Below are 12,843 nucleotides of genomic sequence, written 5' to 3'. Positions count from 1 at the left end.
TGGAGAAAGATTTGCATTTATTAATCTCACCAATAAAGATTCAATTGAAAAGCATCTTTTCTTTGACGCCGTTCTGAATCTTTTTTTTTTTTTACATCAGTTTCTATATGTCGTACAAATGTGTTCGGAATATTGCTTGGTAAAAGCTTCTAATGCGCTTTGTACATAAATGTGAAATTATTGTTCTGGATTGGATTTAACTGTGTCCAAACCTGCAGCGAGATGACAACGTTGATCACCTTGTCAACACGCCTGCCCTTTTCTCTCCTTCGTTACGTAGATTTAGTCCACTAAAATAATCTGCACTGTGAACCTACAGTATGCATTCACATCCGATATAAATCTGATTTTCCCTTTAAATTCAAAACCTCGCCTCACATTTTGACATGATTCAAAGTACTATCTGACCTCAAATCTCTCGGCGATCGCTTTGGTAACTTTCTTTATAAGGGGGGGGGAAAGAAGGGGGAAAAAAGACACCATTAATCTCGTGTCTCACCTGTCATACTCGCCGAGAAGTGTTTGTGATGCAGGCTGTATGACTCCTGCAGTCTCCCATTCTCCAAGGACACACATTGTTCCTGCAGCATTCGCTTGTCCCTGCGTATCAGGACAAAAGCTTTCAAATAATGGCTCAACAACTTTTAAACACTGTCGATTACACTCAACTCGCAGCAGCCCAGAGGGCGACCGGCGGTCATTTTCTGTGGGTTTCTAAATGCCACTAAAGGTCCAACACACAAAGCAAAGTTTGGGAACTGAAGTAGCTGTGTCGGCTAAAGTCACAGGGAGTCAAACTAGTTCATCCAGAAACGGCAAGAAGCATCAAGTCTCAGTCATCATCACAACAGGGAACTGAATAATTAAAAGCATGACGAACTTAAGGGAAGTTTGGCTATACTTAAACTAGTCAGTTAACTCCAATATGGAGTCGACAAATTGAAAAAAAAATGGTGGCTTTTCCCAATTCAGTTTGTGAAAGTTAGTTGACTGTTTGTTTCAGAGAAATGAACTGAGGCGAAGATGTGATAGTGTCTTTGATCTTGAAGTGTCACGTTACCACAAATATCCGTATTTCTACGGCAGTTTCAGCAGGCAAAATAGTTCCAGAGAACCAAGAATGTGTTAATTAATTAAAAAAAAGATTTTTATATTTTACAAGTTTTTAGAAACAATGCAGTCTTGAATCTTTTGACACCAAGCCGGTCTTAACCGTAGTATAAAAAAAAAAGAAAAAAGCCATCATAATCTACTTTTACCTGACAGTTTTTAAAGTAATAAAGAGTGGTGTTTCATTTTCATTCAGTTTAATATTTAACTAGCTGAACAGAGAATCCATATCATGCCATCACACATCAATGTAATCGTTTCTCTGCAGCTACAAAAACCTCCCAACTATGGCCTTGAATTGTGAACATGGACCTGAATAGGGCATTGACTCGTAAGTAATCAAATATCTCAAAGTCTTGATGTTGATCAAGGGCATTCTGGGTAAATACGACCAACACAAACACCGGAGTCTACCGCTAGCGGAAGAAATGGCTCGTGGTCTCTTACCAAAGACAAAGGAGAAATCTTTCACCCACTGATCTCTGATGCTGCTCTATTTTTATGTACATTTTGCGAAGACAGATTCTGGTCTCTGGTCTCAATTCTTTGGATGTTTTTGTGTCGTTTCCCTCAGTGGTTCTTGGTGCAGCGCCGCCACAGGTGAGGGTGTAAACAGGTTCTTTGATTCCTGTTTTCACATTTTGCAATAAGTCACACATTGTCAAGTTTTCTGACCTCTACAAATCACCTTAGCTTCTGCCCAAACATGACAAGGGCTTGCTCCCATCAAAGAAATCCAGGACCAACTCTTCTCAGTGTCATCCTTTCATTTTATTTCTCTTTTCTCTTTTTCCTTTAAATCACTGTACTTTCCAATACATGACACCCAAGCAGGTTGAAAACCTACAAACAAATTACAAATTACTTTTTAGTCATCAAAAAAAATAAACAGAATGAACTCCTTTCATAAATCCATTTTTGTTAAGCCAGCTAGGTCCTCCAAATACAGGTTTAAAGTTCAGTTCCTACCAGTGGTGTTTCTGCAGGAGCTTAAAGATGAGGTCTTTGTTTGTAGAGATTATCCCAAACACAGGTGTGCTGGGTTGCCTTATAGGCTCCTGAAGGCCTGAGTGAGAGAGACGGGTGGGCTTGATTTTCTGTGAGCCACGTGCCAGCTGGGTGGAGATGGTATTGCACTCACACAAATACACCATTTGCTGTTTTAACTTGACACACATCTTAGTAGATAAACAGAGTGGGAAATTACTTTTGCTTATTGGTATTGAAAGAAAATCACAGTGCAATCTCAGAAAACAACGCATCTGTTATTGCTGTCACACGTGTTGCCAGGAAAATAAATTTCCGGATGCGTTTTATGACGAACGTTGGAGAGAGGGATGATCTAAAGTTCATGACAAAGACAACTTTAAGCTCCTGAGAATAGATGGATGCTGTAATAGACTGACATTTTTCTCAAAACGATTCATATCCCGTACATATGTATACTTGTGTGTTAAATAAAGTTACCATAAACTCCTCACACACAAATACACACCGTCCTTAGAGAGTCACAGTACTCCAGCTCTGCTTTCTCAGCCTCGAGGCAAAATGACCATTCAGGTGCCATGTGGATGCTCCAAAACAAACTGCACACCAGAGGAGACCCTGGACATGGCAGGACTGAGGAGAGGACGAAGAGAACGTCAACAAAACGCAACAGCTCTTTGGGTTTTGATGAAACCCATTGTTTCCATTAGATAAGTTCGCGTTATAAATTGATTAATATCATGGTAGCAACGGATGTAAACAGTTACATGATATATATTCATAATTCAGCCATGGCGCTTTAATATCATCCAACAGCCAATCAGAGGAGACTCATTCAGGCGTTGGCGCGGCAAGCCTCTAATGTTTGGCAGTGGCTCCGTAAGCGTTTGCGTTTTGGGGAAATTACAATTGGCAGTTTTAGAGAGGGGCTGTGGATTCAACAGGTTGGAATGACACGAAACATTTTATGAACCGTATGATGCTGCGAGCGCTCTGGTGGAGCCGAGTGCACATTGTCCATCCATCCATCCATCCATCCATCTTCTTCCGCTTATCCGAGGTCGGGTCGCGGGGGTAGCAGCTTCAGAAGGGAGGCCCAGACTTCCCTCTCCCCAGCCACTTCTTCCAGCTCCTCCGGGGGAATCCCGAGGCGTTCCCAGGCCAGCCGAGAGACATAGTCCCTCCAGCGTGTCCTGGGTCTTCCCCGGGGCCTCCTCCCGGTGGGACGTGCCCGGAACACCTCACCAGGGAGGCGTCCAGGAGGCATCCTGACCAGATGCCCAAGCCACCTCAACTGGCTCCTCTCGATGTGAAGGAGCAGCGGCTCTACTCTGAGTCCCTCCCGGATGACTGAGCTTCTCACCCTATCTCTAAGGGAGAGCCCAGCCACCCTACGGAGAAAACCCATTTCGGCCGCTTGTATCCGCGATCTCGTTCTTTCGGTCATGGCCCAAAGCTCATGACCATAGATGAGGGTGGGAACGTAGATCGACCGGTAAATCGAGAGCTTCGCTTTTTGGCTCAGCTCTCTCTTCACCACGACGGACCGGTACAGCGCCTGCTTGACAGCAGACGCTGCGCCAATCCGCCTGTCGATCTCCCGCTCCCTTCTTCCCCCATTCGTGAACAAGATCCCGAGATACTTAAACTCCTCCACTTGGGGCAGGACACCCCCCCCTGACCCGGAGAAGGCACTCTACCCTTTTCCGGCTCAAGACCATGGCCTCGGATTTGGAGGCACTGATCCCCATCCCGGCCGCTTCACACTCGGCTGCGAACTGATCCAGCGAGAGCTGCAGATCACGATCTGATGAAGCCAAAAGGACCACATCGTCTGCGAAAAGCAGAGATGAGATCCTGAGGCCACCAAATCGGATCCCCTCAACACCTTGGCTGCGCCTAGAAATTCTGTCCATGAAAGTGATGAACAGAATCGGTGACAAAGGGCAGCCCTGGCGGAGTCCAACTCTCACCGGAAACGAGCCCGACTTACTGCCGGCAATGCGGACCAGACTCTGACACCGGTCATACAGGGACCTGACAGCCCGTATCAAAGGGCCCGGTACCCCATACTCCCGGAGAACCCCCCACAGGGCTCCCCGAGGGACACGGTCGAACGCCTTCTCCAAGTCCACAAAACACATGTAGACTGGTTGGGCGAACTCCCATGCACCCTCCAGGACCCTGCTGAGGGTGTAGAGCTGGTCCAGTGTTCCACGACCAGGACGAAAACCACACTGCTCTTCCTGAATCCGAGGTTCGACTATCCGACGGACCCTCCTCTCCAGGACCCCTGAATAGACCTTGCCAGGGAGGCTTAAGAGTGTGACCCCTCTATAATTGGAGCACACCCTCCGGTCCCCCTTTTTGAACAGGGGGACCACCACCCCAGTCTGCCAATCCAGGGGAACTGCCCCCGATGTCCATGCGATATTGCAGAGTCGCGTCAACCAACACAACCCTACAACATCCAGAGCCTTAAGGAACTCCGGGCGGATCTCATCCACCCCCGGGGCCTTGCCACCGAGGAGCTTTTTAACCACCTCGGCGACCTCGGCCCCAGAGATTGGAGAGCCCAACCCAGAGTCCCCAGGCTCCGCTTCCTCAGTGGAAGGCATGTTGGTGGGATTGAGGAGGTCTTCGAAGTACTCTGCCCACCGGCCCACAACGTCCCGAGTAGAGGTCAGCAGCACACCATCCCCACTATAAACAGTGTTGGTGCTGCACCGCTTCCCCCCCCTGAGACGCCGGATGGTGGACCAGAATCGCCTCGAAGCCGTGCGGAAGTCTTTCTCCATGGCCTCTCCAAACTCCTCCCACACCCGAGTTTTTGCCTCAGCAACCGCCCGAGCCGCATGCCGCTTCGCCCGCCGGTACCCATCAGCTGCTTCCGGAGTCCCACAGGCCAAAAAGGCTCGATAGGACTCCTTCTTCAGCCTGACGGCATCCCTCACCGAAGGTGTCCACCAACGGGTTCGAGGGTTGCCGCCGCGACAGGCACCGACAACCTTGCGGCCACAGCTCCGATCGGCCGCCTCGACAATGGAGGCACGGAACACGGTCCACTCAGACTCCATGTCCCCCACCTCCCCCGGGACGTGTTCGAAGTTTTGCCGGAGATGGGAGTTAAAGCTCCGTCTCACAGGGGATTCCGCCAGACGTTCCCAGCAGACCCTCACAACACGTTTGGGCCTGCCAGGTCTGACCGGCTTTCGCCCCCGCCACCGGAGCCAACTCACCACCAGGTAGTGGTCAGTGGACAGCTCCGCACCTCTCTTCACCCGAGTGTCCAAGACATACGGCCGCAGATCCGATGAAACGATGACAAAGTCGATCATCGAACTGCGGCCTAGGGTGTCCTGGTGCCAAGTGCACATATGGACACCCTTATGCTTGAACATGGTGTTCGTTATGGACAATCCATGGCGAGCACAGAAGTCCAGCAACAGAACACCGCTCGAGTTCAGGTCGGGTGGGCCGTTCTTCCCAACCACGCCCCTCCAGGTCTCACTGTCGTTGCCCACGTGAGCGTTGAAGTCCCCCAGCAGAACAAGGGAGTCCCCAGGAGGAGCACTCTCCAGTACCCCCTCTAAGGACTCCAAAAAGGGTGGGTAATCTGAACTGTCGTTCGGCCCGTAAGCACAAACGACAGTCAGAACCCGTCCCCCCACCCGTAGGCGGAGGGATCCTACCCTCTCGTTCACCGGGGTAAACCCCAACGTACAGGCGCCGAGATGGGGAGCAACAAGTATGCCCACTCCTGCCCGACGTCTCTCTCCCTGGGCAACTCCAGAGTGGAAGTATGTCCAGCCCCTCTCAAGGAGACTGGTTCCAGAACCAGAGCCATGCGTCGAGGTGAGACCGACTATTTCTAGCCGGAACCTCTCGACCTCACGCACTAGCTCCGGCTCCTTCCCCACCAGAGAGGTGACATTCCACGTCCCAAGAGCCAGTTTCTGCAACCGAGGATCGGACCGCCAGGGTCCCCTCCCTTGGCCGCCACCCATCACACAGTGCACCCGACCCCTTTGGCCCCTCCCACGGGTGGTGGGCCCATGGGAGGGGGGGCCCATGTTTCCTCTTCGGGCTGAGCCCGGCCGGGCTCCATGGGTAAAAGCCCGGCCACCAGACGCTCGCCATCGTGCCCCCCCTCCAGGCCTGGCTCCAGAGTGGGGCCCCGGTGACCCGCGTCCGGGCGAGGGAACACCAAGTCCAAGGTTTTCCTTCATCATTGGGGTCTTCGGGCTGCACTTTGTCTGGTCCCTCACCTAGGACCTGTCTGCCTGGGTGACCCTACCAGGGGCATGAAGCCCCAGACAGCATAGCTCCTAGGATCATTGGGGCACTCAAACCCCTCCACCACGATAAGGTGGCAGCCCATGGAGGAGGAGTGCACATTGTCTGAAAAGCAAAACAAAAAAACCATCATCCCACTACTGCTTCCAGTTGTCTTCTTCATGGTTTTTCGCCAGTAGTAACATCCAGCTGACATGAAGAAAAGTGTTTCCGTTGCAGTTTTGTCAAGTACATCTAGTTTTGATTCAGCTGAAGACCTACATCAGGTTCTTGGTGCTAAAACCTTTTATCAAAAAACACGTTTTTTCGAGATCAATACGTTTCCATGACACACGTTTATTTTCATAATTTAAATTTGTGCAAGTTTATGGATAAAAAAACAATTGTGATTACAGCATCCAGAGGGATTTGCAGAAACTAAATACTTTTGGTTATATATTCTGTGTGCTTTGTGTTGCAGAAGCTTACATCCTGTGTTGTCTACTCGCACGGAAGAAACACAGATATCCTCTGTAAAATGTAAAGGCGCTTATGTTTTCATCCAGGCAAGCGATTGGTTGCAATTGCACCTGCAACCTTGACAGCAAATGGGAAAGTAAAAAAGAAAGGGATGACTTTCTTGAGGAAGGCAAATCTTTAAGTGTTTGTTGGAGAGAAATGCAGCAACTATTATCATTAGTAGCTATTATTATTATTCTCGGTTGAAAAAAAATCTCTCTCGAAAAGAAAAGCTTACAAGTAGAAGAAATAGGATGCAGACAAAAACACGTAATTAATGGGGAAGAGTAACATTGGTGAAATCAGCTGTTTGTGATTTACCGTCAGCACAGCGGGTCTGTGCCGCTTGTGGAGGGAAGACGGTTAACTCGAGTAAGATTAGCAGTAAGGCTGTGAAAAGGAAACAAAAATAAAGTAAATTCCCCATAATTAGAAGTTACAGAAAACAGAAACACCACGAGGAAAGCAACTTACTTTTACAGTTCGACTTAAAACCTTTCTTCACATTGAAGATTATGGTCATTTCTGTGCTCAGTGGAGTAATTTAAGGACCTGCGTTTGCTTTTAACTCAGTATATTCTTTGTTCTTCTTTCCTATAAAGGTTAAGTTCTGGTCCAGTTGTTCAGTGGTTCGATTCCTCTGGCAATTATTGGAGAGAGGTCACTTTGACTGCTGTCACGTACCAGATCTGCATTGCCATGAAATGCTAAACTGAATTACATTGTCACCACAAGACATTGAGCTAAATTTAACCGAAAATTGGATTTATTTGCGTCGAACGTTGGCTTATTTGAATTCTCTACGTTTGGATGTTATTTGAATGTTTTTGTCATAAAAAGTGCCTTGAGTTGATGTTTGTTTGCTGACCGCTGCTGCACAAATTGAACTTACGGACAAAGTAGACGGTACATAAACATCAAATCTTTCTCTGATACGTCTTCAGATTTCAAATGAGAATCAAATTTCACACAGACTTGAAGAATCTGCAGCTAAGTAATTACACAGTATAAAGGCTATTTTTGCTTTTTTTTTTTTTGTCAAGTTGAGTGAGTCGCAAAAAACCCAGAATATCCTTTCGTGGTATTTTATTTTGTGTTGTTCAGAGTTGCTTTATACAAAAGATTGATTCTGAACCTAGATCAAAAGCACCCTGGGAAGAAATGAATATATATTTTTTCAGTTGCAAATCCCCATTTTGATTTTCTTTGTAACGTCAAATAAAGGGATTCGTTTCACATGGCTCTCTTTGGATTTGCTGTGCCTTTCAAGTGCCATTGCTTTTCATGGTTATATAACTCCTGGATTTTTTTAATATTTTGTTTTCAAATAGGATTTATTCTGAACTGTTATTGAGTTGTTTCTACCCACTTCTCACCCCAAGGTATGCTGGGTAAAATTTCTATTGTTGCCAAGTGTCTGTGTTGGATCTGTGTAGCCCAAATTTAAAACTGGTGGTACCACTTTCTACTTCGAAAAGAGATTTTATGATTCGCTCTCAAATGACAATAGTTTTAATTATTTAATATTATTAAAGTATTTTGTAGATACCTATAAACTTTGTTGAAATTATGTCCAAATTTTGAACAAAATTATTCAAAGGAAAACACCTTAAAATTATATGTTTGGTGATATATCAAAAAATAACAGCATTGGTATCAATGATACAGGCAGTGTATCGACTTGGTATCGGATAAATACAAAAATATTCAGTTTTTCACAGCTGTGAAGCAGCAAATGGTTTTCAAAGAACCCAAAAAAATTGACCAAAAGTTGCAACTTTTGTGCCTTGTCAAGTGTTCATATTTGATAAGCTTGCATTATTATTATCATTATTATTTTTGGCTATGAATGGATAGATAATGGATGAATTGAATGAATGATTTATTTCCTCTGTGGGGAAAAAAATGCCCACTGCTACTGGAAGGCTTCCTAAAAAGATGTTAGACTGATCTGCTTCCCAGAATAATTACCAAAAAACAAAAAAACTTGCTAAAGTAGAGCTGTAGCGCTCTACTTTAAATCGTTTGTGAAAAATTGCTCTCTAAGCGAAGAGTTTGTGCAAGCAGTGTTTGAGGTCCGTTCTTTCAGCATGTGTTTCCATCCCGAGAGCTTATTATTCATTTTGCTGATTAGGGTTGTGCTGAATGACTACTTTGAGGCACTTACAGTGTATCTCAGGCAGATGCAGCCCAACCGTATAAATTAAAGTTGTCATATTCTGATAAAGTGATTCAGGCAAAGAGAAGTGAACACAGAACGCAGTATAGACATTTTCAGTTTGGGTCTCTGGACACAATTTAGCGGGAAGTGTTGCTGCTTTAAAGGAGAACTGGAAAGGGTTGCCATGTTGGCATCATGGGAAAGAAAACCTTAAGATGTGCTTGTAAAATGATATAAATACTCAGTTATCTTTGACATTTCCCGTGACCACAAACAGCGAGATGTGTCAAGGAGAAGCTCATATCAAAAGAAAATGCGCCACTGAGCACAGGAATAATTCAGTTTCACTTTGGGTGCATGTTTAGCAAACACTTGAGGACAAGGTTGCAGCTTTCACTGTTTATAGTTAAAGCCACAAACAAGGTATCCATACCAGATCTTGGCAGCAGTATGATAATCAGCCTGTGATTATCAAGAAGTAGCCAGAGTTTGACAAGATTGCAATGCAGTCACTTGAAAAATACCAAACCAACCTTTAGGTACCTTGTCCATTGCCTTCCTGCACTAATCCGCTCAATTCACATCTTCTAGTTGCAAGACCTGCTGCCACTGCCGTAGTTTTAGCGATGGCAGCAGAGGAAGTGAACGAAGGCGTTCGCTCGGCATTGGCACACTTATAAATATTAAATTAACATTAATTAACATTTGGATCGGCACTTCTCTCTACGCAGTGGAAGACGGTTGTTTACAGCACACAAGGTTCATAGTGTCAAACTGGCACATTACATACGTCGTGGCTAAACGTTAGAGATTGGGTAACATTTAAAACATCAACAGAGTCCACGCCTCAAGGAAGCAATGGGTTCAGACCCTCAATACGAAGTAAAAGGTTAGTACCAAAACCAACTTTTACTGCTGTCATCATAGTACCAGAAGTTGCACCCACAACCAAAGCTACGCCAGCAAAGCCAGGAATGAGATGAATCGGCTATTTCGTATAAAAATGACATTGGGGAATTGGGGAAAGCGTTGCGATCCTATCTTGGCTTAATGGAATATTGTCAATTTGAAAGAGGTTCACACCAACTGTGTTTAGCTTTAAAAAACTGGTCAAAGTTAGTCAGTATCATTGTTCCCTGTAGGTATTATCAAGTTACCCCATATCTTTAAAGTTCAGAGTGGTCACATAGGTAAAGGTTACTAAATTTTACAGTGAGAAAGCAGAAAATGTAGCAAACTGTGGCATCTTTGTAGAATTTTGTTCCATGAAAGGCAACATAGAATCCAGTTGAATTTCAACCTTAACCACAGTCGTATACTTTACTACTTTCTGTTGAGGTCACCTTGTCCCTGACCAAATGTTTTTACATTATTGATGGGTAAGGTTGCTCAGAATGGCTGTCCAAGGGTTTATGCGAGTTGGTGGTCAATTTCAGGCACATATGCTCGGAGTATTTGGGGGAATGATGCTCTCTGTCTCAAGAAAGCAGTGAAGCGCTGTCAGCAACATGATGGATAGATCGCATGTTGATCCAGCAGCTGGCCGTAACTCATTTCAAGTCCATAGTTGACACTTTGAAGGGGAAGGCAAGGAGGTGCAGGTAGTGAAACTCAAGGTCGTTGCAGAGGTGACAACACTCAATGAATCCATTTGAATAAATGTCTTAAATTGACAAAATTATGTTGTTTATGAAGGTGTGTTGGAAACACCCTAAATACATACGATAAGTCGATACACATGTAGGCCGGTGATTGGTAGATGAATGGTCCAATGAATATACTTGGTGTCACGTTGGATTACAGGAAACTCTGTCAAAAGAACACGTCAATGCATCTAATGTATATTGCTTACAGATATTGTACACCAACTGTTTTTTTTTACAAAATACAAATTTTCTCCTTTAAAAATAAGGTACATCACAGGTTACCAGCCTACCGATGTTAGTTGCCTACCTATTCAATGCTAATGCTAGCCTAACCATGCTAACGGCCAGCAGAGGAAGTAGGCAATCCAGTGGGTTACCAGCCTAGTCATGCTAACGCTAGCCTGTCCATTGCTAATGCCAGCCTAGCCATGCTAATGCTAGCCTGTCTATTGCTAATGCTAGCTGTTCGATGCTGATGACCAACAGAAGAAGTAGGCATCAAGTTATTATCAGTAACAGGAGTTTGAAGGGATTGAGCAAACAGTATTTCAAGTAAAAATCCACACGAACTGACCTGGTCATGTCAGAGCCTGACAACTAAGCTTTTTCTCATTTGAATAACTTTTTTCTTGTAACTTTAAGACATTTTTTTCCTGGTAAAGTTGTGCAGTTTTTCTGCTTATATGACTATATTCTCAAAATTCCACAAAAGCGATACTGTGTCACACAACTCACATCAAGAATGCTTGAAATAAGCCACTTTTCCCAAATATATCTTCTGCAATTTGTAATTTCTTAATTAGAAATGAAAGCAAGCGGGATAAAAAACAACAATTGATTAAAATCGGATCTGCCAAGGAAAAAAATTTTAAAAAATCGAAGATTTGATTTTTAATCCTGCCCTGCGACAGACTGGCGCTCCGTCCAGGGTGAACCCCGCCTCTCGCCCGGAACGTTAGCTGGAGATAGACACCAGCACCTCTCCACTAGGGAGAAGGGTGTTAGAAAATGAATGGATGGATTTTAATCCAACAGTCGCCCAGCTTTATTTCTTTTATTTGTAAAAATTAGAACTAGTTAGGGGGGGGGGAATGAAGATGATCTGTTTTGAAACGAGGTTGTAACAAAATGGAGGGAACCAGGAGAGCTATAAATAAATTCCCGATGGTCTGTATCCGACGTGTTTTCAGTGGTTCGTTAAAGTGGCACCAGCTGGTAGTACCCACACATGGATTTTCAATTACGCCCGTTTTTTATTTTTCCACACTCAGACGACAACCAATACTGTCATGCTGATACATAGAGACATTCTGCATTTAGCATATTCAGCAAATGCTTGTGGCTAATGAATGTATTAAACGAGATGCAGAGTTTTGGTGCTTACAGTCCTTTGCCTTAAGGTGAGGGCTTGTCATACGCACCTCCTCCACGCCACTTTCTGCGCCTCTGTTTTAATCTTTTGTCCACTTCCTTCGCGTGCTGGATGAAAAATGGAAACTAAAAGCAGCGGCTGCAGAGGAGGCAAACGTTGCCCTTCCTCCCCGTATCACTAATGCTTCATTAGATGCTTGGCGGCTCCATTCATCGCTGTTATCGCATGGCCACAAGCCGCCCCTGCCGCCAAATACCTCTCATGCACGCATTGTTGCGCACACATGCGAGAGCAGCCGACGCGATTCCTGTTTTGTATACATCCACCCATCTGAGGCACCATACACAGGCGCACAATTACACCTCGCCTTTGTCATTTGCAGAGCGGCAACGCCGACACTTCCATCTGCCCCATAAATCTTCTGTGGCTAATTTCAAAACGTAAACATTTCTCAGCTACACAAAATGAATAATCACCGAAGGCCGCACATTCACGGGCGAGAGAGCGGCGGAGCAGATGGAGAATCGCGAGTTCTGTCTCGCAAGTTTCTCCGTTTCGGCGAACGCGTGCGAGCAGACACCACCTCTGCCACCGCCTTCGACTTGCTGAAGGTTGAATGGTTGAACTGGAGAGCCTTGTTCCATCAACTAATCCCAGAGTCAAAACACTAAAGGTGCAGTTACTCTGATTAGATCCTTTAATCCCGTTTGAAGTGTAAAATCCAGCTAACTAGCTGAGTGTCCATTAAAAATGTGCGCAAAACCAGTGTGAAT

The 12,843-nt window shown here is 45.3% G+C and overlaps 1 long non-coding RNA gene across 1 annotated transcript; it reads right to left on the bottom strand.

Moving 5' to 3' along the window:
- Positions 1-1,903: 1,903 nt before the first annotated feature.
- LOC114146952 (uncharacterized) lies at positions 1,904-2,295 on the bottom strand. The gene is made up of 2 exons (XR_003595990.1): positions 2,080-2,295; positions 1,904-1,953 (listed from the first exon to the last, which is right to left on the bottom strand). It is a non-coding gene; the product is annotated as an uncharacterized LOC114146952 (long non-coding RNA).
- Positions 2,296-12,843: the final 10,548 nt, after the last annotated feature.

Source organism: Xiphophorus couchianus, chromosome 6, assembly GCF_001444195.1.
Source record: "Xiphophorus couchianus chromosome 6, X_couchianus-1.0, whole genome shotgun sequence".
Lineage (NCBI taxonomy): Eukaryota > Metazoa > Chordata > Actinopteri > Cyprinodontiformes > Poeciliidae > Xiphophorus > Xiphophorus couchianus.
This window is presented reverse-complemented; position numbering and strand designations above follow the sequence as displayed.